Below are 27,023 nucleotides of genomic sequence, written 5' to 3'. Positions count from 1 at the left end.
CGAAGGAGATGGTCCATGTTGTAAACTCTCATCACTTCAGTTGCTCGTTCGCTATTCGACGGAAAACACTGCAAATTGCCACGCAGGGAACAGATTAACCAGATTTCCGTAAAACATTTCACTTTCGATTTGTCAACCAGTCTCCCACCAACAATCGGGAACGAAGTTACGTTGGTTGTAAAGCAATTTGGCCAACGAAAATAACCTAAGCCCTCTTAAAGTATGACAATGGGCATCTTTATCCAACACCGTGACTACAATACACACCAAGGAATACAAACATTGCTAATTCATCCATCTTAATTTAAGCATGTTTGCAATGCTGTTTGGGTTGTTGTAGACAATTCTACCGTGGCCATACTGTGTTGTTTCCCTGATAGGTTAAAGTTAAAAACCTTGTCAGTTTAATGGGGCGGGCTTTGCAATTGGAATAACTGAACACACATTGTTCACATGTTCAAATTTAGTTATACTACAATGTACCATTGTACTCAGGATGGACACAAACAGGGGAAACAGAGTACACAGAAGCACACCGAACTAAACGCGATACCTTTGTAATTCTTGTAATTGATAGGTTTGTTAGTTCATCGGAGAATTGTTGCAGACAGAGTGTACAGTTAATTTCATTTTGTAGTCTTTAACGCCACAGTAAATATCATGTCCGCTGTGTAACGACAGGTTGGAAATAATCAAGACGCCCGAATCTACTTTTTGATGTCCTGACTACGAGGATACATGATTGGATGTCATCCATTGCTCAAAGCAACCACCCTGACCACCCGGCACTACGTTTTGTCAGTTGACGAGTTTACATGGGCTACGTTACGTAGAAGCGGTGAGGTAGGCTGGTAGGTAAAGCGTTCGATCGTCACGTCGAAGTCCCAGGTTCGATTCTATGTGCATGGGCACGATGTGTGAAACCAATTTCTGGTGCCTCAAGTGGTGATATTGCTGGAATATTGCCATATCGGCGTAAAACTAAACAATCTCACCCAGTCACATGCTTGTGTGCTGTTTGCACTTTCTTCCCAAACCTGTTCACATACTAAGGCTGGTTGGATTGTTTGTTGATTCGTCAGGACATGACCTGGTTGGATTCTCATGAGTGTGCAAATCCATTGTGGTGTTTCCACCCCTTGCTAAAATAATTACATAAATGGAAACTATACCAAGTTATTCATCGTTTGCGTTTTCCAATATACACATTGCCATTGAATTATGTACTGAAGAGCAAAAGAAACGCAACACACGAAAAATGAAATGTAAAAGTAAGCGTTCTATTTAAAACCCTGACGGAAACCAGAGTTGCGTTTCTTTTGCTGCCCAGTATATATAAGTGAATATCCCGTCATGTAACTAAAACGAAAACGTTTCTTTCAGTGGCTGACAAATCCAATAGATCTCCAATCATTGTCTTCTCAAACCCAACTAGTTGTCTTCAACATCACATCACTTTCTTCAGGGCAGTCCCTTTAACTACCCTCAGCATTCTTTCGTGCTCAGCTTGGCCTTCCAGTAATGACTTCCGTACCCTGATATCCTGTCCTACACTCTTCCTTTATTGTACAATCAGGGGGATATTGCTCTCCTTGAGTAAAGCATCCGTCTTTATAACACACCTAATACATTAATCAATTCTGCTGAATCTTGGACAATGCTCAAACATACATACGATCGCATACAATACCATCTCAATGCACAGTTGGTACTGTTGTTACTTCGTTAATGAACGCTTGTAGGTATCTAAAGACCTCTCGCCACAGCACAAAAGTAAGCTTCAAGTCAGTCTTTTCGTGGCTTATTGGTTTCATTGAAGAACCGGCGCTTACAAATGAGATGAGTGCTCCGACTGTGCGCCGATCGATTAGGCAGGTATGATGATGTTAGTCTGCTTCAGTGAGCGGTTGGGCTTGTATATTTGCAATCTCCGGCGATCAGTCCACGTGGATTACAGCACAGCACACTCTTCTCCAAGTAACGAGCCGAAACTTTTTACGATGAAACAACGCCATCCTACTGACTGAAGGGGGATCAATAACCTGAAATGTTGGCGAACATCAACTATGTTTCAAGGAACACCGTTCACAGACAGGGGCTATAACAGGTATGGGAGTTCCAAATACGTTGGACTAACAACCATTCAGAAAGCTACATGTGTTTAATCATCTAGTTGTTACGCGTCAGGCAGACTGCTGTTCCTCCTTTGTAGCAGTGTTTGTTTCAGATGATTGGTTGTGGAATAAAGTGACTATAGGTATTTCTGTTATCGTCCTCGTATAAAGGAATTGGTTCTTTGTGAAGGTGATCATGGCTTACAGATGCCAAGTTCGGATTAAGAAGTTTGGTGTTTTATTGATTTCGTTAGATGTGTTTTATGTTTAAGAAAACATGGAACGTCAAAGGCCTTTCAAGACTTCTCTTGTAATACAAACTTTTTTACTTTTTAAAACTAATTTCCAAGACGATATTGTTCTTGAATGATCAGATGTGAAGCCGTAATGGTGTTTTGTTAAGGTATTATACGCTTAGATACTTAAACAAGGTTGGACCCAATACCTGTCAGCTGTGGGAGTCCCACATTAAGGAGCTTCTTCACAACTTGAAGTATCAAGTGCTTGTCGCTGCTCATGGCAAAACTTCCCAATTACTTGCTTCGTTTTCTACAGGGACTTCCTTCGTAGTTGTTTGTGTTCACGATAGTAATTTATTCAATAACTGCTGCATTTTAAATGTACGGGCTTCCCGGGTAATTGCTGTTCCCTGCACGTATTGCCCCAGTACTTGTCGTTGTTCACTAGAGGGACTTTGTCAGTACTTGTTACTGTTTTCTACGGGGATTTCCCTAGTACTTTTTGCGCTTTACTGCGCTGATTTCTCGATTACCTGTTGCTGCTCATTCCAGTGATACCCCGGTACTTGTTGCTGTTCATTGCAGGGGTCTTTCCAGGACGTATTGCTGTTCGCTGCGGGACTTCCCCAGTACATGTTGTTGGCACTGCGGGGATTTCCCTAGTGCTTGTTGCTGTTCACGGCGGCGATGTCTCCAGTACGTGTTGCTGTTCACGGCGGTGATTTCCCCAGTACGTGTTGCTGGCACTGCGGTGATTTCCCTAGTACTTGTTGCTGTTCACGGCGGCGATTTCTCCAGTACGTGTTGCTGTTCACTGCGGTGATTTCCCCAGTACGTGTTGCTGTTCAATGCGGTGATTTCCCCAGTACGTGTTGCTGTTCACTGCGGTGATTTCCCCAGTACGCGTTGCTGCTCAGTACGGATATTTCCCCAGTGCGTTTTGCTGTTCACTGCGGGGAATTCCGCAGTACGTGTTTCTGTTCGATGTAGGGATATCCCAAGTAATTGCTGCGATGATTTCACTGTTGCTTGTTCCTTTTTCAAGAGGCATTTCCGTCATATTTATAGGTGTTCACGATGATCTTAGTACTTGTTTTATATAGGAACACCTTCAGTACTCGAGACTGTTTACTGCTTGGAAGAACCCAAGCACAGCTAAAGTCGTTGCCGTGCCCTCAGTATCGTAAGAATGACGTTCACGGGTTGAAAAAAAGATTACGCAAATATATAAATGAATAAATAAAAAACTGATAAATAAAAAAATTAAAAAATAGAAATGACTAGAGGTATGACTCAGTGAAGGATTGCAGGAGGGTAACGACAGCAGAGTAACTTGGTGACAGCGGTTGCTCTTGGAAGTCATTGAGGAGACGGATTTTCCGCTCATTGTATCTCCATTGAGTATACCAATCGAAACATCAGTTTTATAAACTAGGTAATTAGCCGCGATGATGGTTGCAGCAGCTGGTCCCATTCAACACCACACATGGCGTTCACATACCTGCCCCACTCTGTACAGACTGTCACAACACAATGGATGACATTATCTGATTATTCGGACCAGTCTGTGTGCGTGAGTTGGTGAGTTTTGATAAGCGAAGGATGATTGGATGAGCGATGAGTGGTTGGGTCGTGTTTTAAATGTTAAACGTCTGAGACCTGCGTTGCTCCTGGCTTTCCTGGCGTACACCATAATGTAGTCACTGTCTGTAGAATTCTGTCCAAAGAAGCGTGAACCCAACTCAGACGCTTGTACACGATCTCAGAATTGAACCCGACGCGATGAACCGCTCGAATCGACCACCGGACATGTCTTACTAAAAGAGGGCGCTGCCTTTATATTATGACAGATGCCACCAGTTGTGAATTAGGTCGCTAATTTCACAATAGTTACTCGTGAAATGAAATACCATTGTACCACCATCTGTTTCACTGAGGCTTTGATGAAGCTGTTGAGGAATCTACAAGCACGAATGACAACACTGACACTTCAGTACTTGACCACGAAACCCGAGAAGAGGTGGGATAGAGTTCAGCAACCCGTACGTATCGGACGGTGAGGCTCGGTGAGTTGGTGATAAATCTAGTATTCCGATTGCAGAGATCGATGTTCATGATGTCAGTCACTTGATTATATGGAGTCGACTATTTACAAACATTTACTTTTAGCGTAGTCTTCAGTACCCCACGCTTGTAAGAGGCGACTAACGGGATCAGGTGGTCAGGCTCGCTGACTTGCCATTTTGTGCTCATGCTCTTTATCTCTGCTCTAGACTAGGGCAGAGACGGGTATTCGGGTACTCGACTCCTGGTCGGGACCAGTTGGAATCGAGTCCTGTTTCTAGAAATCGAGTACCCGAAAAAAGGGGGAGAACTCTTTAATGACAAGGGAAGATAATAACTTGTCTTTCTTTATTACTGACATATTGCCCGGTTAATGGAGTTTATTTTCAATGACTGTAAGTTATCTTCACACGAGCAGTGTGTTCTCAAGTTACAGTAACAGCTGGGACGAAAGGTGTTTTAGCGAGGAATGTTAGCAGTCTATATTGGTTAAACGCACGTAAAGTAAATAGCCCAGCAGTCAATTTCAATGCCTTAGTGCCACCCTTTCAAGCTTTCTATACTAATCTCTGCCAACTCATGACTGACAGAAAATTAAGAGAGTTGACTGAAACGCTTTATTCCTTACATTTCCGGGTACGCGATTCCCATTCGGGTTAGTACATGCGGGTACTCAATTTCTTTTTTTCCTACCCGTCCTAACCATAGTCCAGACTCGATTATTCACAGATCGTCCTCATAAATAATTCTTTAACGTGTCATTAAACAGTAAACAAAACAAACCGCCATCATTGACATTATTGCTGAGTGAGATAACAAACAACAAATAAAAAAAATCCAGGAAACGTAACATAAATTGATGTTCGTCAAATATCTCCATTATCGCGACAATATCACTATTTATGCAGCTACGGTTTATATAATATGCTAGTCCGCCCAATGAATCAAACGATTAGTCACGACTGTGTGAACACAGCTGGTGGCGCCACCGGTCCTGCAGGAAAGAGATATTTTGCATGCAACAAGTCCTCGCTGTCACAGAGGCGGTCTTCATAATAAGTTGAACGTTTCCTTTTCCTGCATCACGCGTCTTTCTAATCGAGAGTCCCCGCTGATCTCAACAAGGTGTATAAACATACCGTCGATGTTGCATGGTGGCGTAAGCTTCGGTAGATTTTACATACCACAATCAGCCAATTTGGCCACCCCTGCCATCATGCAGATGAAGCATTTTTTCCGGAGAAAGGTAAATCACTGGTTCGATTCCCAAAGAGGTTAAGAGAGTAATTGTGGCTATCCTGCCTGGAGCTCGGAAGAATTAGATAGAAGAAAAGTGTTGGTTTAGGGGCTTAGTAATTTATACTGTCATTGTATCGGGGTCAGGTAGTCAGGCTCGCTGACTTGGTGGACACAGGTCATCATCCGGTGGTCCCTATGTTCTTTATCGCTGGATTATTTGGTCCTGTCGCGATTATTTACAGACCCCCGCCGTATAGCTAGGATATTGCTAAAACATAACCCTCTCATGATATCGAACTGAACTGGCACTGTACAGCGGGAGAGAGAGGCAGATGTACAGACAGACTTCTAGTGATTATTGTATCCTTGTATTCTGTTCAGTTACATGGACTCACTTTAATAGCTCGCGTTTCCATCGACATGAAAAGTTCAATTTGAAATATGTATCCTCCAACACTCTAAAGGCAATTTCCACGCAACATAGTTACTAGAGCCCCTGGTGCATGTTCTACCATTTAATCTGTAACGTAACCTTTTAAATCAAACTTACTGATCTGTGCACATAACCTTTTGGGTATAGGCCAATATAGGAGAGTAAGCTGGAATCCCGTGACGGGCACAATTTACAGTACTCCCAGTTTCATGTAATAATTGAAATGCTTTTCAGACTTACATGCTGAATCAAATACATAACCAGCATCTTCCAGCTTGCGTCAAATTGACTAGATGTCCTCCGATGGTGACAATGATCATAAATGGCTTCAGTACTGACAACACGGCTCTTAAAATGAAAGGGCTAAGTCACCCATACATTGTCAGCGTTTCACTGCGAGACAGAAGTAGAAAGGGACGAGAAAGCGTCGCCGATGGCCACCGATTTGGAAGACCTTAAAATGCCACCATTAAGGAAAATGTTATTGACATACATGATATAGTATGTACGTATGGATGATCCACGACTTGCCAAACGTGATATAACTCGTATAGTAAACATCTCTCATGGGAGATGAAGTCTTATGGATGTAGCAGGCATGACAAATGTTTCAGCACGTCGGTTCTAAGGTTTCTGCCATCTGATCGAAAAAGCTCCCTTGGGACTTCACGACGAGCCAGAGTTATCGTGCGCTTTTGTAAGCTGGAATGAGACAAAGGTTCACACTACGAGCCAGAGCCTAAAGAACAGTAGAACTAGTGGAAGCCTTTAAAGTCAGCTACTTTTAAGATGGCAAAGTCTGTTCCATTAGCTGCCATATCAAATTAATCCTTATGGTGTACCTGCCCCGAAAGGTCAGACTGAATGCTAATCTTCTTAAGAATATCACGTGGTGAAAACGTCATAAAATGCATTCTAGAACAATGTGCCGAGCAGACATCATATGTGTGTGGATACAGTAGACAACCTACACTTTGGTCTCATTGCACATCTTCTATACGAACCAGATGCAGACCTTAGGGATTTCCACCTCTACTCAAAACTAGAGCGGATGTTGTCTGGTAGACATTATGTAGAACTTATGCACTAACCATAATGAGGACGACGTAATTGCTATTGATGAGTTTCTACACAGCAGGAAAGCCTACAACACTAGTGGGATCGGGTTCGTCACCATCATTGACTACGTTCATATCCCGGAACGTATTTGTTGAACATTATTTCATTGTTATAAAGCTCGGTATTCATTGTTAAAAAGCGCAATACTTGCATCCTTTGGTGTCAAACAGATGAGATGGGAAAGCTTAAAGTTTAAAGCGTCAGTTCGTCACGCTGAAGACCTGGTTCGATTCCCAAAATGGATCCAGGATGTGAAGCAATTTCTGGTGTCCCCAATCATTTTATTGTTAGAATAGCACTAAAAGCGGCATAAGATAATACTCATTCTCTCGTAGAAAGAGTAGCGTGATGAAGTGTTAGACATGGTGTCTGTGGACGGGGATCCCCGGTACGGTTGTAGTTGCATTAGGCTACACTCCATGCCTATGAGGTCGTCTGAAATCGGTTTTATTGACTGTTGTAATGAAACAGTAGGCATATTACCATGACCCCTTGTTGTTTTATTACCAACTCATATATTCCTGGTAACAACTGTCTATTTGGGCAAGGATGGCACGCACAAAATCACAGGAGAGCTCATTATTTTTTCATGTCAAATATATGATAAATTGCATACGTGTACCGCTAACTGATATAAAACTATAAGGTGGAACAGCTGTACAGTTTGATGTGTTTGCCATGCTTGGTTGATCAATCTTCCGTTATGGAATACATGTAAAATCGTCTTCATTCTTTCTGAGCAGCCCATGAACGATCTGTAATGTTACAATTTCAAACTGACAGCTCGGAGGAGTTGTCGAGATCTTCTGGGAGGTTTCTTTCCCTCTCTGCAGCTCCGCGGTGAAGTGCGTTCCCTACTATGATTACTTCTGATGAAGACGTTGTCACTCTATTGGGAGACAACGGATAAACATAGCTTCCCTCAAAGCAATCAATGTCATAAGCTCAACTCAGAGGACCGTCCTTCAGTGGTTTGTGCTCGTGCAAGTGTGAAGCCAATTTGCAGCTGACTTCTCAAATAGAGACCAGGAACCTTCCGGCGCTGAATTTCCAGCATATTGTGAAAATGGCTGCCAGCTGGTGAGTTGGATGACAGGGGTGAATGTAAAGCAGCCCATGGTCACACGCTAGTCTGACTGCTTGTACACCTTGACAGCAAGGCTGGAAAATCTTGAGCAGGAACTCAAGCTTGTGACGACATACCAACACTCCTGTCTCCTGAGGATTGCCAAGTTGGAAAGTTTGATGTGGTTTTACACACTACACGATCTTGTGATGAAATTTTACCAAGGCATAACTGCGCACGACCGTCTCCATACGCACGTCGGACTTCTGTTGCGGAAACTAATTAAATCAACGGAGTTACTCTACAGCTACAAATGCGGACAGTCCGATCACGTGTGTAATATTAAACTAATCAGCGCTGTAGCGTGTATGTAAGTAAACCTATTGAAATGTTAAATGATAAAAATAAAGTGTTGCGCATTCAAACGCATGATTGTTTTTAGATAAAAGCCCGACGGTATTGCCACACCCATTCGAACAATAGGTCCAACAGATGGCCCTGCAACAATGCAATATAGTACATTCATTGCACCAACTGACGCACACCTTTGAAAATACACATGCTGCTTATATACATGTCTACGGACTGAGCCAAAATCGACATTTAATCAGTTATGTAGTGAGTTCACGTTTTAACAGCTATTTTGCTCTTTGCAAATAAAATCCGTTGTTGAAGAAAAGGAGAATTGAATATTCTATAACTACCATCCTTTTTGTGAGAGATGACTAACAGGGTCGGGTGTTCCTGCAAGTCAGATCCTTGCTCTCGGTACCAGTCAGTGGGTTGTTTTATGCGGACTCGATTATTTACCGTAATACCGTTGTCATGTTAATTAGCGTGGTGTTAGACAACAAACAGGTTAGCAAACAAAAATACTGCACTAAATAATTGCACACAGAAGAGCAGGATAGGCTAGGATTATGGTGAGCCATCATCAATGTTTATCACTGTTTTTCCCGCGGCACCCTATACAATCCATGTCGGCCAATATTCGAGACTAGTTAGTCCCTGAAATTGAATAAAAAGACGTTGTCCCTGCATGAGGTCTTCTGTTCACTGGTGTATGCACATCGAGTAATCTATGTGTGTTGATATCTTACAAAACATGAGAGGGTCCATGTACATATTCAAAGTCAAACAAATAAGGGAACACCGCTTCATAGCTTAATTTATTATCGGATTTCCTCCCACAACGCTATTGAAAGCTGGTGATGAAAACTAGATGGAAAAAACTGTCAAAGGAACGTTTGTTTTCTCCTGTAAGTATATATAGGATAGCTATTCCTTGTTTGAAACTTGCCATGTCCAAGATCGTTTGACGCCCACGTAGACGGGCATGATATAACATGCACTGTAACATAGATCAGTGTCGATGTGCATCTAATCTTCTGGATTTCGCCGCGTCTACCAATATTCAGAACTGAGGTCTCAGAGCACGATTTGCAGACCTAAAGTCATCAAAGGGAAGCGGATAATTTCAAAAAGAAATCACCAAGATCTCCTCTTACGGCACATAACAAGCTGTTCTCAGCAACACAGGTCGTAAGAGAGTATATCTCAGCTACTACGCTCTTGGCTGCTAGCTAAATAAGCTTCCAGAGCACGTTCTGGAGCAGAACAGAGCAGAGCAGAGCAACTGTTAGGTTCATCCAAAGGACTGTTTGTAAAGGCAAAGGATGTGTTTGAGAATGGCAGAATGTCATGTTATTTAGACTCGTGGACTGACAATTGTCGAATTGTACCGTGGACTTTTATGCAATCATTCAAGACTTTTGGACAGGTCCTGTCACTCTTATTACGTAGTTTACTGCGCGTTCTTTTGAGTCGACAGGCACATGCACAGCAATAATCACGCTGAAATGTTTTACACTGAGTGAAATACTGACCACGGACAACGAATATGCCAGTCGTATCACAGACATAAGGTGGGATATACATTTGTTTATAAGTTTTTAACTAAAACTCTTATAACGACCGGGGGCAGTTGGGTTGCCTAGTGGTTAAAGCATTCAAAGACCCGAGTTCGATCCTCTCTGACTTGATGTTGCTGGATACTGGTAAAATTGGCCTGAAAACCACACTCACTCACTCGCCCACTAACAACGAACAGGCTGATATAACTAACCAATTATTGTTCTCGACTCTTTCTGTTTTGTCGAAATTCGTATAACGAAAAAGGTAGTGGTCTCTTTGTGTCCGTTATGATTGTAGTATACTGAGTGTACCTTTTCGCTCAATAACACACCAGGACAACAGTGAACCAGTAATATGTAACCTGAGTACATGTCAGCAATATTGACGAAGGAACTTATTTCGTTGAGCCATCTGTCAACACGTTTGGTTACACAGCGTTACGGTGTGCGTTAATAGATTTCTGATAATGTACCGATGAATCTCCTTTGGGGACAGCGTAGTGGTTAAATCGTTCACTAGTCACACCGAATACCCGGGTTCGATTCCCTCATGGGTACATTCTTTAAGGAAAACTCATGTGTTCCTGTAGGGTATTGATGGAATATTGCTAAAAGCGGCGTAAAACTAAAACTGCTTGTGGCCATTTAGTCGACAATTAGTTACGTAATGATATGGAGGGATCATGCAACTTGAAGAGGTTTGCATGCTGACCTTGCCCCCAACACCGATGATTCACTGCTGATGCTGGTAGTTATCTCGAAAGGTCGCATTCTCTTTGCATTTACCCGCGTTCTTCCCTCATTTAACCTTCACTCTCTCCGCGTCCTCTCCGCGTAGCGTTCGCTCGTAAACCAATTCATTTTTCTGAGGGCGTATACTAGCAACATTCATCCATTTACGATATTGCGTTTCTTGGTCCAGAAAGGCATCATAATGTTACCTAATATTATGCTCAATTGAAGCGATGTGAATAACATTCGTGTTTCGTCGTGTCAATTACCGATGTTTTGCGATTGAAAGTCGATGGAAGGGAGATAACTCTAAATCTGTTTACCTTGTGTAGTCTGGAAAATGGCGATTCGTCTCGCATTCAACAGAAGTGCTTCAGTCAGAAATTAAAACTTAGGTGTTCGGTAAGATAAATGCGTTGTTCACTGGTCCCTCTGGGTCCATGGGCTCAGGGCGAGGGGAACATAAACAAACCTTGAGGGTACATCAGCCTATGGACCCCTCGTGAGCAGTGAACAACTTATAATGTACCCACTAACGTCATGTGTCTGACGTGTCCATTTCCGACAGTATATGGCAGAAGTATAACACTAGCATAGTGCTGGACAATGGCACTCCATCATGTCAGTCCTAGAGACACATATATCACAGTTAACAATGGGTCCCTGCAGATGCTTGTCAACAAGACGTCACCCAACGGGCAAGGCTAACACGTAGCTATACATAATCAATTTAAAACATCTTTGTTCCAACAATTCCCCATGGGCTGTCCCCAAATAGGCAGTCATGCCCCATGAATTTCATATCCATGTCTTACACGGGCAACATAACCAGGAGATATTATATCAGACTGTCTTGGTATTTCCTGTGTACCCGCTTTAGTCCATAAATGGAATCAAATCGTCGCCTTGTCTCCACTTCATGACTACCAATCTTCAATACCACCTGCTGCCACAACACAGGGACAATTACAGAGATGCTACTATATCTGTTTCTAGCGGGGACCAAAGACAGTATCCAAACAAGTTATCAGTAGCTCGTCGACTGTACCAACCTCCCCTGGGCGAGACAGGCACAGTCCGTCCATGCCGTAGTTGACCCTCTGTCTGGTCGATTATATTTATGTTCCCGTTGTAATCAGACTGCAATAGGGGAAAGAAGACTGTGGGTTTTAGATTTAACCCCGGGATAGATTTGGTCAGACTGCGGCCCGGAAGAAAGAATAAATATATCTCTCTGGACAGACTCAATTAGGAGATATGGTCTCCTCGTCGGCGTATCAACCTGGAAGAGAGTTGCCGATGGTAAAACATCAACCAAATATAATTACCGTTGGGAACTTCGGATAGGCACGTTTCTTCCACCAAACTGTCACCTTTCTTTCACTTGAACAAACAAAACAACATTTGTCTTACATATTGCAATACAGATTTTAATCATTGTCCCAAGGGCGAGCGTATTGGCGTTTATGTGTAAAGAGGGAAGGGTTTACGAAACGTGGCATACTATGTTCAGTGCAAGAGATAACGATTTCGTTCCTATTTGCTGGCAGGGTGTTTTTTGTTTAAAAAATCCATTTTCGACACATCAACAATTCCTTAAAAATCAATTCTAAAACTATTGATGCCAGTCCATGCAGACAACCCGAAATAACTTTTTCATTTTGCCATGTTGCTAAACATTGCCAAGAGGCCAAACCAATAGAGTATTGCATGATTAGACTGTGAGTCCCTTGTACACTGACAGACGCCTTACTTAAGACTTCAAAGGACTCTCTGTAAATTGTCGACTTGGAATATGATTTCTTTGACGATATGTACGCCTATAGACTTTAATCCCAGCGGAGAACCAGTCTAGACCCGACGTCAGTTCATCAATATTGTGCATTAGTAATAATTCATAGGCATACAGTGGCATTATTTGTACAGGATTACCTCGGACTATGATAGCTCATCACTTAAATGTGCTCGTATTTACTTACAGTTGTCTGATTCTGAAAGACACGTATACACTGCGGTGCCGTTACTATTGTAAATTAACTGTAATTTGGTTTGGGGTAGTGGGCATTTTTCACAATGCGAAACACTTATGGTTTCAAATGACCACACCTGTCGAGTAGGGGGGTTTTCCTTTCATACACGCGGGCGATTTAAGATAAGGCAACGGCACTGCAAAACCTCCATGGACAGTCCGCCGATACATTTCACTGCTGTGATACCAACAAATACCGTAATCGCCAATTAGCGACGAATAGGAAGCCAGCATGATTCCGGTTGAGATGGCTGTGTTTATCCCATGGGTGACAAAAATTGACATGATAGCGCCCTCTCGGGGCATCCCATAATGCAAGCGGATGGGGGATATCAGAAAGATTACTTACGCCGTGTGCACGAAAACAGAACACTGCCATGAACAATTGCGAAGAGAGTGTTCGGAAATGGAACTGTTGTGGACCATAGCAATCGTTCCATGTTTTTGTAGCTACCCATACCTCGGTGAGTTAATGCCTTTGAATGGACGCTCTTGATAACTGACAGTTCTGTGAAATGCTCTGACGTATGTTAGCATAGCATTTATTGCAATTATCGCTCTCCTGTGTGGATATAGCTGATAGAGACATGATGGGTCATATGAGCAGAAAGGTCTTCCAATCAAGATATTTCATATTAGTTGGCACAAAAAATTAATGTTCAGTAATTGAATTGCTTTCATTTAATTTCTATGCATGTCAAATGTGACTTGACAGTTGCAACAAAGTGCAATACGCACTGAAAGAGTGTGAATTTCCATGTATTTCAGCTGGAATTTTTCAAATATATCAAACTGCACTTAAAGAAAATCGTTAGCTTGGCATATTTCTGCAGAGTGGTTTCAGGCGTTAACAGCGATTTTATACCTTGCAGAACACGACTCTTTTATATTAATATCCACCACTGTCAATCTGTCATCGTCTTGGCACGATACCGTGATGGCGTGGTGTCTACTTCACCATAGCTTTACTGTTATCATTGCAACCAGAGGACATAAATTTGCGCGTGGCTGTATGACTGTAATCATAATTATCACAGAATAATGTAGGATTTATGTCGGTGTCTATAGTAATGTTTCCATCACATGCAGAAGAAAATGTCATAAATATACGCGAGGCTGTAGAAATGTTATCACAGGCAGTGGCAAATGGCATGACTTATGCGTGGTATTTTAATGATATTATTACAAGCATCGGAAAAATGATATGACCTATGCGTGGTATTTTAATGTTATTATTAAAAGCAGAGATAAGTGTCTTAAATATATGTGTTGCGTTTATTGTTATCATCACAGGCAGAGGTAAGTGTCACACAAATATAAGCATGGCTATAGTAATGCTATCACAGGCAGGGGCAAATGTCACCGATGTATTCGTGGTGTTTTAATGTTGTTATAACAAGCAGAGGAAAATATAAAAAAAATATATGCGTCGTGATTTAATGTTATTATCAAGCGAAGAAAATGTCATGAATACATGCGTGGTGATTAATGTTATTATCTCGTGCAGAGGAAACTGTGACAAATATATGCATGGGTGTAATAATGTTTATCACAGACAGAGGCATATGTCATAAATATACAACTGGTGTTTAATGCTGTTTTCACACAAGCAAAGGAAAATGTCATCAGTGTGTGTGTGGAGTGTTAATGTTATTATCACAAGCAAAGGAAAATGTTATAATTGTTATGCGTGGCTGTATTAATGTCATCACAGGCAGAGGCAAATGTCATTAATATATGCGTGGTTGCAGTAACGTTATCATCACAAGCAAAAGGAAAATGTCAGAAACAAACGTGTGGTTGTTGGAATGATATCTTCACTCCCACATAAAACTGTCACTAATAGGCGTGTAGCTCTTTTCGTGACAGAAAAGGAAAATGTCACTAACGGGATTGTGGCTGTAGTTTTGGACAGGCAGAGGAAAATGTCACTAACGGGCTTGTGGCTGTAGTGTTGGCCAGGCAGAGGAAAATGTTACTAATAGGCTTGAAGATGTAGTGTTTTCATAACAGGCAGAGGAAAATGTTTCTTATAGGCTTGAAGCGGTAGTGTTTTCATGACAGGCAGAGGAAAATGTTTCTAATAGGCTTGAAGCGGTAGTGTTTTCATGACAGGCAGAGGAAAATGTTTCTTATAGGCTTGTTGCGGTAGTGTTTTCATGACAGGCAGAGGAAGATGTCACTAATATGCGTGAAATGTTATCACCACCAACGCAGAAAAATGTCACCAATACGCGCGAAGTTGTGTCAATGTTTTCATCACCATAAGAGTACAGTGGTACAAACATACGTGAACCGGTAATACTATTGACTTTATTTCAACAAGACGCTGCATTATTTACTGCCCCCTCAAGTCAATGTTCTAGTCAATCGCTACTATACTAACTCGTGTCGTTTCGCGACTTTATGGATCGAAAGGAATAATCATTATGCAGAGTATCGCCGTTGTTGTTATTGTTTTTGTTGTTGTTGTTGTTGTTGTTCTTCTTCTTCTTCTTCTTCTTGCAACAGCTGAGGACATATAGTTGTCTTTATAAAAAAAATCGATCATAATTACGACGACGACGATGACGATGATGATGATGACCTGTGATTATATTTGCTGGTATGTTGTTCGTGATGTCAGTCACTTGATTGTCTGGTCCAGACTCTATTATATACAGGCAACTGAAATATTGCTGAGTGCGGCGTAAAATCGAACTCACTGACTCTGAAACTACCTCCTGGTCTCAAACCATTCTATCAATGTGATTTAACCAGCCACGTTTTGCATCCCTCCAGCTTCTTAAGCGCAATTATGTGCGAATTCTGTTAGCGATAACCTTCTGAAAGCAATAACATGGACCTTCTGTGCATCAAACAGATCGACAACCCATTCTCATCAAGAAACGTCATTAGTGGAGTCACAAGTGTGAATTAAGATAATGATTATATTTTACAAAAAAGGAGAAAAAAATTGTTTACGCTTAGCTGGTCAACACAATCATATCTTAAATCTCAAAATAGCAAAGCATTGTATCACGATAGGACTGCAGTCATCGCCGTCTGGGTCTCTGCTTGATCAGGACGCACACAAATGTCCTGAAAATGGCGTAATTAGCAAATCTCAAAGTAGGGCAAATTAGTGTTGCAGCAGAAGAAAAAACAAGTACAGTTCGGCGCGTCGGGACTGAGTGGGGCTCTTCATCACTCCACTGTGTAAGTTTTCTATATTATTTATTGTCAGTTTCAGCAACTCTTAAGACCTTTTCCCGCGATGTAAATGATACAGCTTTTTCGGAGCGGAGAATGTGTGCTTTATGGTAGCTCGGGGTTATAAAATTTGCCAGTATCAACTCTTCTCGAAAAAGAATAGACGAGCCGAAAATAAAACATCACTTAGGACCATACGCTTCTGACGATAATATCACCAACAAAGGCATGGGACGTGATGGAAACAAACTTAATTTGCCTTTCAAATATTATATTGTGGAATTCCCCTCTTTCTTTCACCATTCATAGAGACACTAAATATGTTGCTTTCTTTTGTACGTGCCTTATTGCCCATGCGGGCGTTTGATGGCACGTGCTCCGTGTTAGCGTCAAACAACGTCAGCGTCGATCACATCTTCGGATTGATCTGCACACAACTCGCCTTTATTTATGTGAAAAGCCTTGCTAATGATACTAGTGGTGTATATATTGAAATGCATTTCACGTAACTAAGCGATAAGGCGAGCGTGTAACATACGATAAGGCCTATTGCAGTCGTCCGTAATGACTGAATGTGTTAATGTTATCACCAGTGACGTCATGGTCATTGTATGAGGATAAACTCAGTCACAGGTTTGTCTGGTCCAGATTCGATTACTGTGTGCTCCCGTGAAGATCCGGATTCGAAATGGTCTTCAGTAACATTTTACTGCCGTTAATAAACCATGCATGTCGCAAGAGGCGACTAACTGGATCAGGTGGTCAGGCTCGGTGACTTGGTTGACACATATAGCTGGAATATTTTGCTGAGTGCGGCGTAAAACTAAACTCACTAGATCGATGCACATTATGTAAGTCTCTGGGTTGTCTGGTCCAGACTCGATTATTTTCAGAAGGGCGTCATATACCTGGAATATTGGGGTGCAGTGTTAAACAATAAACAAAAATACAGGACAAATTTTATGGATAGCAACTTCTTGAGTTTATTTTCACGACGTTTTGGGGCTTATACTAGCCCCCTCATCAGTTTGAGCTGAACTGTTCAATTGACAGAACAATTTGTCCTGCATTGCTACGCCAACTTCTAAATGCCTTTGAAGAATCAATAAACAAAAACACAAACAAACATAACACATTCTGACAAACAGCTGTGATATTACTGAAGCGTACACACTAGTACCACGACTGCATTTTATGAAATATAAAACTAATTTTTTAATATGGAGAATGGACGTTTGTATCATATTACGAACATGATTGTGGCATTAGTGGATTGTGGTACAGGACACCGACTCATGAATACTGCGAACAAGTTAGATTTGATCTTGACGTTAGGAGTTAACACAAGGACAAGTCTCCTTTTGGGATCACAGATAGAGGCTAGTTCGAAAGAACACTCAAACGTTTTTATCCGTTTCCCCTGAAATCATGTAAAATAAATTAAGAATATATACTGTCTTCATGACGATGATACAATGTATTCTCTTGAAAGGGTACGTCCTTTGGACAATAATTTAACTTAATTATATTGCATAGGGGAAGCTTGTTCCAGGAGGACATACAAGCTCGAAATGATGAATACCACATGCATGCAACACTTTGTGTCTGTACCCTCATCAAGGTTAATCAGGGATTCAAACCAAGGATCTGCGGATCCTGCACGATCTGTGGCTCACTTCGGTGCTGCCAAATACTTATACTCACTTATTGCATTGACTATGTATATTACGTATGTACTGACCCTGGTACTAGTTTCTAAATCGGTATCAAAATAAATGTGGGGGAGGATATTACCAGTTCGAATCCAGGATCGACCCAACCATAATCCTACGTTTGTCAGCATTATACCCGAACTAGTAGATTTCCCAATTTGTAAACGTCTGAGAGTTGCATTATTCAGGGTTTTGTCGCACATTAAGCCGACACAGAGTGATATAGCCGGAATACCTTAAGGAACGTAAACCTAAACTCACTCACTCACTCACTCACTCAAACGTGCAATTCAGTCAGTGACATAGATCAGGTTTAATAACGCTTTCAACAATACTCCTGCATATCACAACGAAGACTAGAAACGGGCTACACATATTGCACCCACTGGAGAATCGAACCCAGGTCATCGGCGTGACGAGTAACGCAGCCCCACAGCACCTAGGAGTTCATAGTGAATGATTAATCGCGTGTCTATTTTAGGGTTCTCAGCAAACCATTTCCTGTGGCTCGATTTAGGTGTTGTGGAATTATAAACCACGGCTGCTTGCCTGGGTCAATCACTGTTATTTAAATCACAACTGACGCATAATGACTTTTCCATACAGAAAACTCTTTACATTGTCGCTGGTTAAAATTGAGTCCGTAATTGCGAAAGATTTCGCAAGTAGGTCCCAGTGGGTCAAGCTGTCACCTTTTCCAGCATGCCTATAATTTGCATGTGTAAATAACCTGAAAATACCTCAGCATTGATCTTATTAATCACTCCATTTGATTATCATAATTTTCTCATTCAGAATTAAACAAACCTGAGGTAAAATATCTTGTGAATAATTGGTTGCCGAAGAGAGGGCTTTAGCAACGCGGAGTTGCGTTCTCCTGCAAATGGCCATTTAAATAGCCCATACTCTGCAAAATTACTCCTAAAATGGCTGCCTGGTTGTCGGAAACTTGTGATCAATGATAACTTGATTTCAATAGATATTGTGAATCCGAGTGTTAAATTGTTGTGTAAGCTGTCAGAAAGATTCAAACTTGCGATGGTATTCGTCCCGTAATTGTATTGTGAATGTCTAAGCTGTTTCATATTTGGGAGACGTACGTTTCATCTGTCATGAAAGTGAGATTACAGAAACAGAAATTCCAGTGCATTTATGATGAGATATGACTGGTTTTTCCCCTTTAAGAGATTCGTTTAAGCCCTTGAGGATAGGAAGGGATCGATGACCCGATAGAGTAGTGAGTTGAAGACGTATTGCATGAATGCAGGCAGTATGACTGTATCCTCTAGCGGCGGCAGCTTGGTTGGTCATCTACGTGAAGTGGGCGAGTGAGTGAATTAGGAATATTTGGGACAGACCTCTTGGAGAGTGAAAGAGTGAGTGAGTTTAGTTTTACGTTGCTTTTAGCAATGTTTCAGCAATACTTCTGCAGGGGACACCAGAAATGGGCTTCACATATATTGTACCTGTGTGGGAATCGAACCTGGGTCTTCGGCATGATGAGCGAACGCTTTCACCTCAGGCTACATCACGTCCCCTAGAGAAAGAGAGGGAGAGAGAGAGAGAGAGAGAGAGAGAGAGAGAGAGAGAGAGAGAGAGAGAGAGAGGGAGGGTGTTATAGATGTGTGTGCAACAATGTGTTTCGTTGTTTTTAAAATCTATCCGTATACACAAATAAATTTGGTGACATTTTAATGTCGGACCGGATGGAGATGTTTTGTGCATGTTGATCAGGTGCTTTAAATGTGTTGTTTGACTTCATTCCATATATGTCCGTAATACGACGCCAACAGCACACATTTAGTGACTTCAAAGGACTTGTCATTAATCGTTGAAACCACACGCAAAAGGTGTGTCGTTAGGACCACAAACCTATAACCTGTACCCAACCAAGCTATCGAGTCACGTGACGAAAATTACCGTTACATCTTTTTTACGTCTTGTCACCATGACAACGACTGATTCCTAATTGAACTCACTTGAATCACTTTATCATAAGCACATGTTTGATTGAATTAATTATACGAAGTTGAATTAAGAGCCAACACGTTATACTCACCGAGCTTACTCATTCTCATTGCAAAGGTTGAAATAGATTAAGCACCGTTTCAACTCGTACAGTTCTTTCCCCTTCATCACCGTTCAACCGGTGTAATCCATCAGCATGTTATAGCTATATGTTTCCGTGAGGAAACACGCGTCATCAATAACACGTTATCGCCGTTTAATTATCCCTCTAATAAACGTTATTAAATAACAGTACGTAATAACAGGAATTTGACTCTACTCTCTACTGTAACACTCAAGAAAACCAAATAAAAGTGGCAATATGAGCCGGAGAGAAGGTAATAACTGACAACTAATTGTCATTAGACCACGATAAACACCAATTCTTCACTTGAGTTAAAAAGAGCAGATTTCTCATAATACGCAATGCATGGAATTATCGTAAAAGAATCATGCATTCAGCCTTCATCATGCCCGCTTCAACTGGAAGCATTGTTGATATTGACGAAAACTGCAGTTGGTCTTTTCCGTCTGTTTCTACCTGTGCACAAGCTGTCAATCAAACCAGCAGAAACGCACAATGGTAATCTATAGTGTTCGTGAGAGGAGTGCTGTTGAGCATTGATCCAAACATCTAGCTCTCGCCCGACCACCTCCCCAGCAGGTAGGGCGCTCGGGGTCATTAACGTAACGATCGATGACATGTACATATAACCACGAATTTACATATCTCTCCAAGTAATCATAAGTCTTGCGTCGTCGTGTCAATGTCATTACGTAATCACGTGCGATGCATGTCAACAGCAGCACTAATTCTTCCAATTTGATTGCAGGACGTGTGCGCAGGATTTTCTTCCAAGAGTACATCTGTGGACATTAGGTAAGCGACTTTTATACACTTTCTGATGTATTTTAGAGACAGCTGATACAAAGTCATTGCTACCAACGGTAAACTGTTTCAAGACAGCGTTCTAGTTGCTCGGTTGTTGACTGCATGAATAAATACAGTGGATGGCTTTTTATCTGCTCAGGGCATGTAAGGCTCGACTAGGAAGTCTTGCGGTTAAAGCAGTCGTCCCTCTCATATAATATTTGAGTTCAATTGTCTACATGTGAGTGAATCCATTACCGGTGTCACTCGGCCACGACTGGTGTAAAACGGTATAAAATGACATGCGTGGACAGTGTCCAAACTTGCAGTACACCACGTATCAAACTGCTATCTATCTCTCTGTGTATTCCTTGTGCATAATTTTGTGGATCACTTGTTTGGAACGGAGTTGGCATCTACCCGGAGACGTCGCATCTACTGCAATGAAGTTTCTTTAAGTGGCATTTTAGAAATTGGTGTGATAAAGATGAAGACTTTTATGGATAAACAACTTGAGTGATTAGATAAGAAGTGTAGACATTGGTTGATTTTCTATAGACACTTGTGTGGAGTTTGTACGTTGTTGTTGTCTTTTTCTACTTGGACGACTAGGAATGGTAGCTTGTTGTCGGTTTCTTGCGAATTTCATGCGTTGATGTTGGGCACTGAGATGATTGACAAGGCAGCTAGGATCATCAGTGGTGTTGATTATAACAAAGGTGTCGTCAAGTTTTCGGAACCCTAGAAATTAGTGTGACGAGCTAGGTGAGGGGAGTCTTCGAGTTCCACCATGTAGACCTCGGTGATGACGGGGGAGAGAGGTGAACCTATGGGTAAACCATTGGTTTGTTGGCAATGAAGTTGTCTAACCATAAAACTGTTTGACTTCAATATAGCAAATGTTTCAGTGATGTGGTTATCTATGATATTGTTCAATACTATGTTTGTCAAAAACTACACACACGGTTATCGGTTATGTATGTTTGTCGGAAATCTTTTCCGTGTGGCTCCTAGTTGTCAATGAATGATCGGTTTGTAGCTTTACGGGCACTATGGTTCAACCATATGAAATTATTCCCGAGGCTAGTGTCTCATCCTTTAACCTATATAAGGGCAATTCGAATACCGTGCACCGTATATGAAAGTACTATCTACAAAAGCAATATGAGGCGATTAGTGGCGAGCTGAAAGTAATGCAGTATTAAATGTCAGCTGGCAGCTCTGATAACGAAATGATTCAGTTTCTGTTCCCGACTTTATGTTATTGTCCCAGGGGCCAAGTTGGAAGGATGTTTTTTAAGTGGCTTTTATCACAATAGCCACTATATCAATGAAGGCTGGTTGGCTATACGTGCTGTGCCCACATGGGACTCGAACAGGGGAAACGCCTGAACCACAGGCCTTTACTGGACAAAACAATGTAGCATGTGTGTATAAAATATTTTAGCACACGTGAAGCAAGCACATCATTCTTCCATATGTACAAATGCACAAACCATTCCATGGTATGTAAGTACACCACCAGTATATGTATATAAGCCATTCTGCTTTCGTCACAAACCATACTAGCATGTGCCTAAAACCATTCTAGACATTCCAGCATGTGCCTCGAACTATTCTAGTTGTAGTATATGCATATCCGCCAATCTTGGTTGGCTCTAAAACATTCTATCCGTAATTATGATTAATTCTTACTATGACAAATGTAAATAAGCCATACTGTTTTGCTTGTAAACCACTCTATCATACGTCCAGAAACCATTCTGGTTTGGTTTTAAACAATTATATGTTTATGTATATATGTACATAAATCATTCTGTCACGTGTAGATATATAAAAACAAGATAGGTTGCCTCCATAGCCATTACAACATGGGTCAATGAAGACAGATTCTTACGAGTATCTTCACTGGCTAGAATGTATGGAAAAGGGCTATTGTACAACACTGACGTCATGAACGTGTCATGTCAAATGCACCTGGTACCATCAATGATTTCCCGCCACTCATTCATATAACTTCCATCGCTATTCTGCCTTTTACGTCCAATAGAATCTGTTTATGCAGATAATCGTAACTGATTATCTTCTGGTGTTGGGGTATTGTGTGAGTATTGATTATTTATTGATGTCACATCATACGCTTGCTGAATTGCAAACTTTGAGTTGGACTTGTAAACGACCACAGGCGTGGGAGGAGTGAAACTTTCCTTCACTTCCATATCGAAGAAAGATATATTTTCCCAGAAATTACTTTGTGTGTTTGTTTTTAACGCCGCACTCAATAATGTGCCAGTTATGTGGTGCCGGTCTGTAAATAATCAAATCTGGACCAAACAGTCAAGTGATCAATAGCATGAACATTGGTCTTTGCAATGGGAATATGATGTCATGTGTCCGTAAATGAGTCTGACCACTCGATCCAATTAGTCGTCTCTTCAGACAAAGACGGGTTGAGGAAAACCAAACCCTGATCTTCACGGGTTAGAAAATACTTTTCAAAAGTAACGAATTTGTCACATAAATGACATTTTTACCCCAAAATGTTAAGTGCATGTTATGCGCATAAGCGCATGATTTCTATTAAACAACTCATCTGGTTTTGCATGTAAAAAGTGCATGGTCCCAACTTACCTCCACCGAATGATTAATTGGTCGCTCCAAAATGTGTCAGCACAGCTGTTGGTTGATGTTGCATTGATGCACAGGTTTGTGTCTTCGTTAATGCAACAGACACATGAGTTACTACACTGAGTTGGTTTGAATAACGCTTTGTATGTTATCACGAAACCATTGAACGGATACAGTCTTATGGGATGGGATGTATGGATTATGGAGAAATTGATATACCACTCAAAGAAAGTAGGGGATAGTACATTTGTGTCATACCACTAGCCAGTGCCAGTGTATATCAGAAAAAGGAATATATATCAGTTCTATACAGATGAAACATTCCAAATGAATGAAAATACATTGTCACATTTTCCCTTTCATCATCTGTTTCCTCTTTGGCTTCATCATGTGCATTTTATTAATCTTGTACGTTCAAAAATCCCAACTTGTTTAATGGTAAAGTTATTATTTCACGATGCCATTTAGAAAGTGGTCAAATGCAACATATGTCATATTTGGGATTTCACTTTCTTAGTAAAGTGCAGGAAGTCGCGGTGGCTGAGCGGGCTAGGCGGCTGACTTTGTGTGCTGGCGATTAGGTGCCTGACTCTGAGGGTGCGGGTTCGAATCCCGGATGGGACTCAACCGAAAAAAAGTACTAGAATTTGTACTTTACTAAGAAAGTGAAATCCCAAATATGACATATGTTGGTAAAGTTATTGTCCTGTCATCTGGCCAAGGTATTGATACAAGAGTGATAAAATAGTTGTATTCATATTTGACAACGGGACGAGAATCTGTACGGGACGAAGTCCTGGTTCAATCACCTACATAGGTGACTTGTGAAACCCATTCCCGGTGTCCTCTGTCCTGATATTGCTGGAATATTGACAGAAGCTGCGCGAAATCATACTGACTGACTCAGTCTGCCACTCACTGTTTTAGGAGCAGCAGTGTCGAATACAAGAACTTAATCAAAACTATGTCCAATGGAAGCTGAGACTGACATGGCTTTTGCGTTACCGTTTCCCATTTGTGTATGAGATGTAAACTACTCGTAATTTTATAATTGGCAACGCAAATTGACAGATTATAGACAGGATTTGAAAGTCGGCCCATTTCATGTTAATCCCGGCCTCTAGTGAGACTGATGGAAACCCGGCGAGTGTGATAATATGAAACTAATCTAACTCTAGGGTGCACCGGCAGATGCAGATGGAGTTTATCACGTATCTGACATTGGTCCACATGCTGGTGGTGAGTGGTATTTTAGTCGCGAACCACGTTGACAAGTGACTCGCTAATTTCGCTGCACTCGCGCGTCGCGTATTCTCATAAGGGGATTAACGGCTATTGAATCGTTGAAAGCTCTCTCGATTTTAGACGTGAACGCTTGATGATGGCTAATGGACGTGCATACAGTATCGGTGCAACAGTTCCAAAGGGTTGCATAACGTTATACTAACACTCCCACCTACCTGGCAGCTTCCTAGCAAGTCGCTGAAATGGATTTCATTCTACGTTGCATAATATACACTAAGCAAAATTATTATTATCTTCAATGGCAATATTAGTAGTTTTGGTAGTGAGTGAATGAGTGAGGGAGTTTAGTTTTACGCCGCACTCAGCAGTATTCCAGCCATATGACGCCGGTCTGTAAATAATCGAGTCTGGACCAGACAATCTATTGACCAACAGCATGATCATCGATCTGCGCAAATGGGAACCGATGACATGTCTTAACCGAGTCAGCGAGCCTGACCACCCGCTCCGGTTAGTTGCCTCTTACGACAAAAATATGGCAAGCATGGGTTGCTGAAGGCCTATTCTACCCTGGGAACTTCACGGGTCAGTTTTGGTAGTACTGTAGTAGCACATTTTAGAGGTATCTTTGGAAGTAGCATAGTAGTATTGGTAGTAGTGGTATTGTCTTGATATTATTATATTATATATCATTATTATATCATTGGTGAAAGGGCGTAAAATATACCAGCTCACGCATCTTGCACAGATATATTTATACACAAAGAAAAAAGTATCGCAACACCTATAATTTTCAACCCTATTTAGCCACATTCATTTATATCATAATTATATTTGCTTTTATACTTATTGTGGTGCATTGTTATTACCATAAGATCAAAGAGAATCATCACATGCAATACGTGTACTCGCCATTAAGCCAATGTCAAGATTTCGCATACCGATGTTACAGATCGATCACATGGAAAAGCAATTGATTACGTTGTTAACAAGCTTATATTTGGTTCAGAGATGGCAATTATGGCGTGTTATTGAAGACTGTGTTAAGAGATGTCAGCGTGCGACTCTTTGTTGTTAGGCCCAGAGCGCAGAAACACTGCATGTACACAATGGAATATCATGGATCGAGAACCGTTAAACAGGGATTCATCGTTTGTGTGATGGTTTCTCTCATACTACTGTAAATCTGAATTCTAACAACCAGACAAAACCTGAATGGAAAGCGGTACATCGATGAGGTCCTAGAAAGTGAAGACAGTCTTCATGGATGACAGTGCCAGGCCATATCGTGCACACTGGCGACGTCTTACATCGAAAGACGATGACAGATGAGCCTTGACCCGACAGGAGGCCACATTTCAGTCCCTTAGAACATGCTTTGGACATTTTGGGTTGCAAAATACGCCTGAGAGATCCTCAAGTACAAAACCGCGAGGCAAGACTTCCATCAAGAATTGAACGCAATACCTCAACGTCAAATTCAATGTCTGATACAGTCAGTGAGGAGGAGGGTAAGATGTTATTGCAATTGGCAGATGAAACGAGCAATGATCATTGTGATCAATTATTCATCAATTATTGATACTTGAGGGGCCTTGAGCAGTGTTTGCCAAGAATCTTGAACGTGACCGTTAAGGTCATTCGAGCAGAGTTATCGAGAAAATGAAACATGTTTTTGTCAATGTTGCTTCTCTTTTCTTCAAGGAAATTTACCTACAGTTTTCCTTCCTTTTGCGTTTAGATTTAATTATTTCTTGTGAGTCAATTCATCCAGACAGTAAGCTAAACAGAGGTTTGGATAACTTCGATTGCCTCTGTTAATGATAATACACTATCACAAGAAGTAGGGCATAGTTGATTTGCAAGATAGATGACATGCAGATGATAATGCCAAGGAGGGAACAGATGATAAAGAGAAATTGTGATAATTTATTCCATTCCTCTGGAAATGGATGTATATTACATTTCTTTTTCTCATATGCAATGGGGGCACTATGCTTGCAAGATGGAATATCCCCTACTTTTTCATGGTATATATGACCAATCAGAAAACTGGAGTGTGTTGCGATACTTTTTATCGTGTGTATATATTAATATAACCCTCCTATATTAAACTTGTCTGTCATCTTGACTTACAGGTTACATTTGAAATAGAACATTCTTTCGTTCAACTTTGTCACTGCCGATCAGCGTGATGTATTGGCTGGAGTAAACTGTTATCTATGACAGTCCAGGGTCTTTAAGTCGATTGAAATCCAAACCAAAATTGACAATAAAATACCACACATGGTGTGTGTGACGCATCGAGACAGAAGACGGAATCAATCATATTCAAGTTGACCTGATGTTGCATACTAAATTTGAAATATGCGGTAAATCCGTCAGCGTTATGATCACAACAGCCTAAAATTTATGATGAT

The 27,023-nt window shown here is 41.2% G+C and overlaps 1 protein-coding gene across 1 annotated transcript in view; it reads left to right on the top strand.

The window, feature by feature from the left end:
- Positions 1-27,023, top strand: part of LOC137255797 (5-hydroxytryptamine receptor-like) — a 131,840-nt gene that overhangs the window by 71,613 nt on the left and 33,204 nt on the right. The window contains exon 3 of the mRNA XM_067793338.1: positions 20,693-20,739. The gene's annotated coding sequence lies outside the window, so the exon portion shown is untranslated. The remainder of the gene's footprint in view (positions 1-20,692; positions 20,740-27,023) is intronic.

Source organism: Haliotis asinina, chromosome 11 (genome assembly GCF_037392515.1).
Source record: "Haliotis asinina isolate JCU_RB_2024 chromosome 11, JCU_Hal_asi_v2, whole genome shotgun sequence".
NCBI classification, from domain to species: Eukaryota; Metazoa; Mollusca; class Gastropoda; order Lepetellida; family Haliotidae; genus Haliotis; species Haliotis asinina.
The sequence above is the reverse complement of the archived record's forward strand: the minus strand, read 5'-3'. Positions and strand labels throughout refer to the sequence as shown.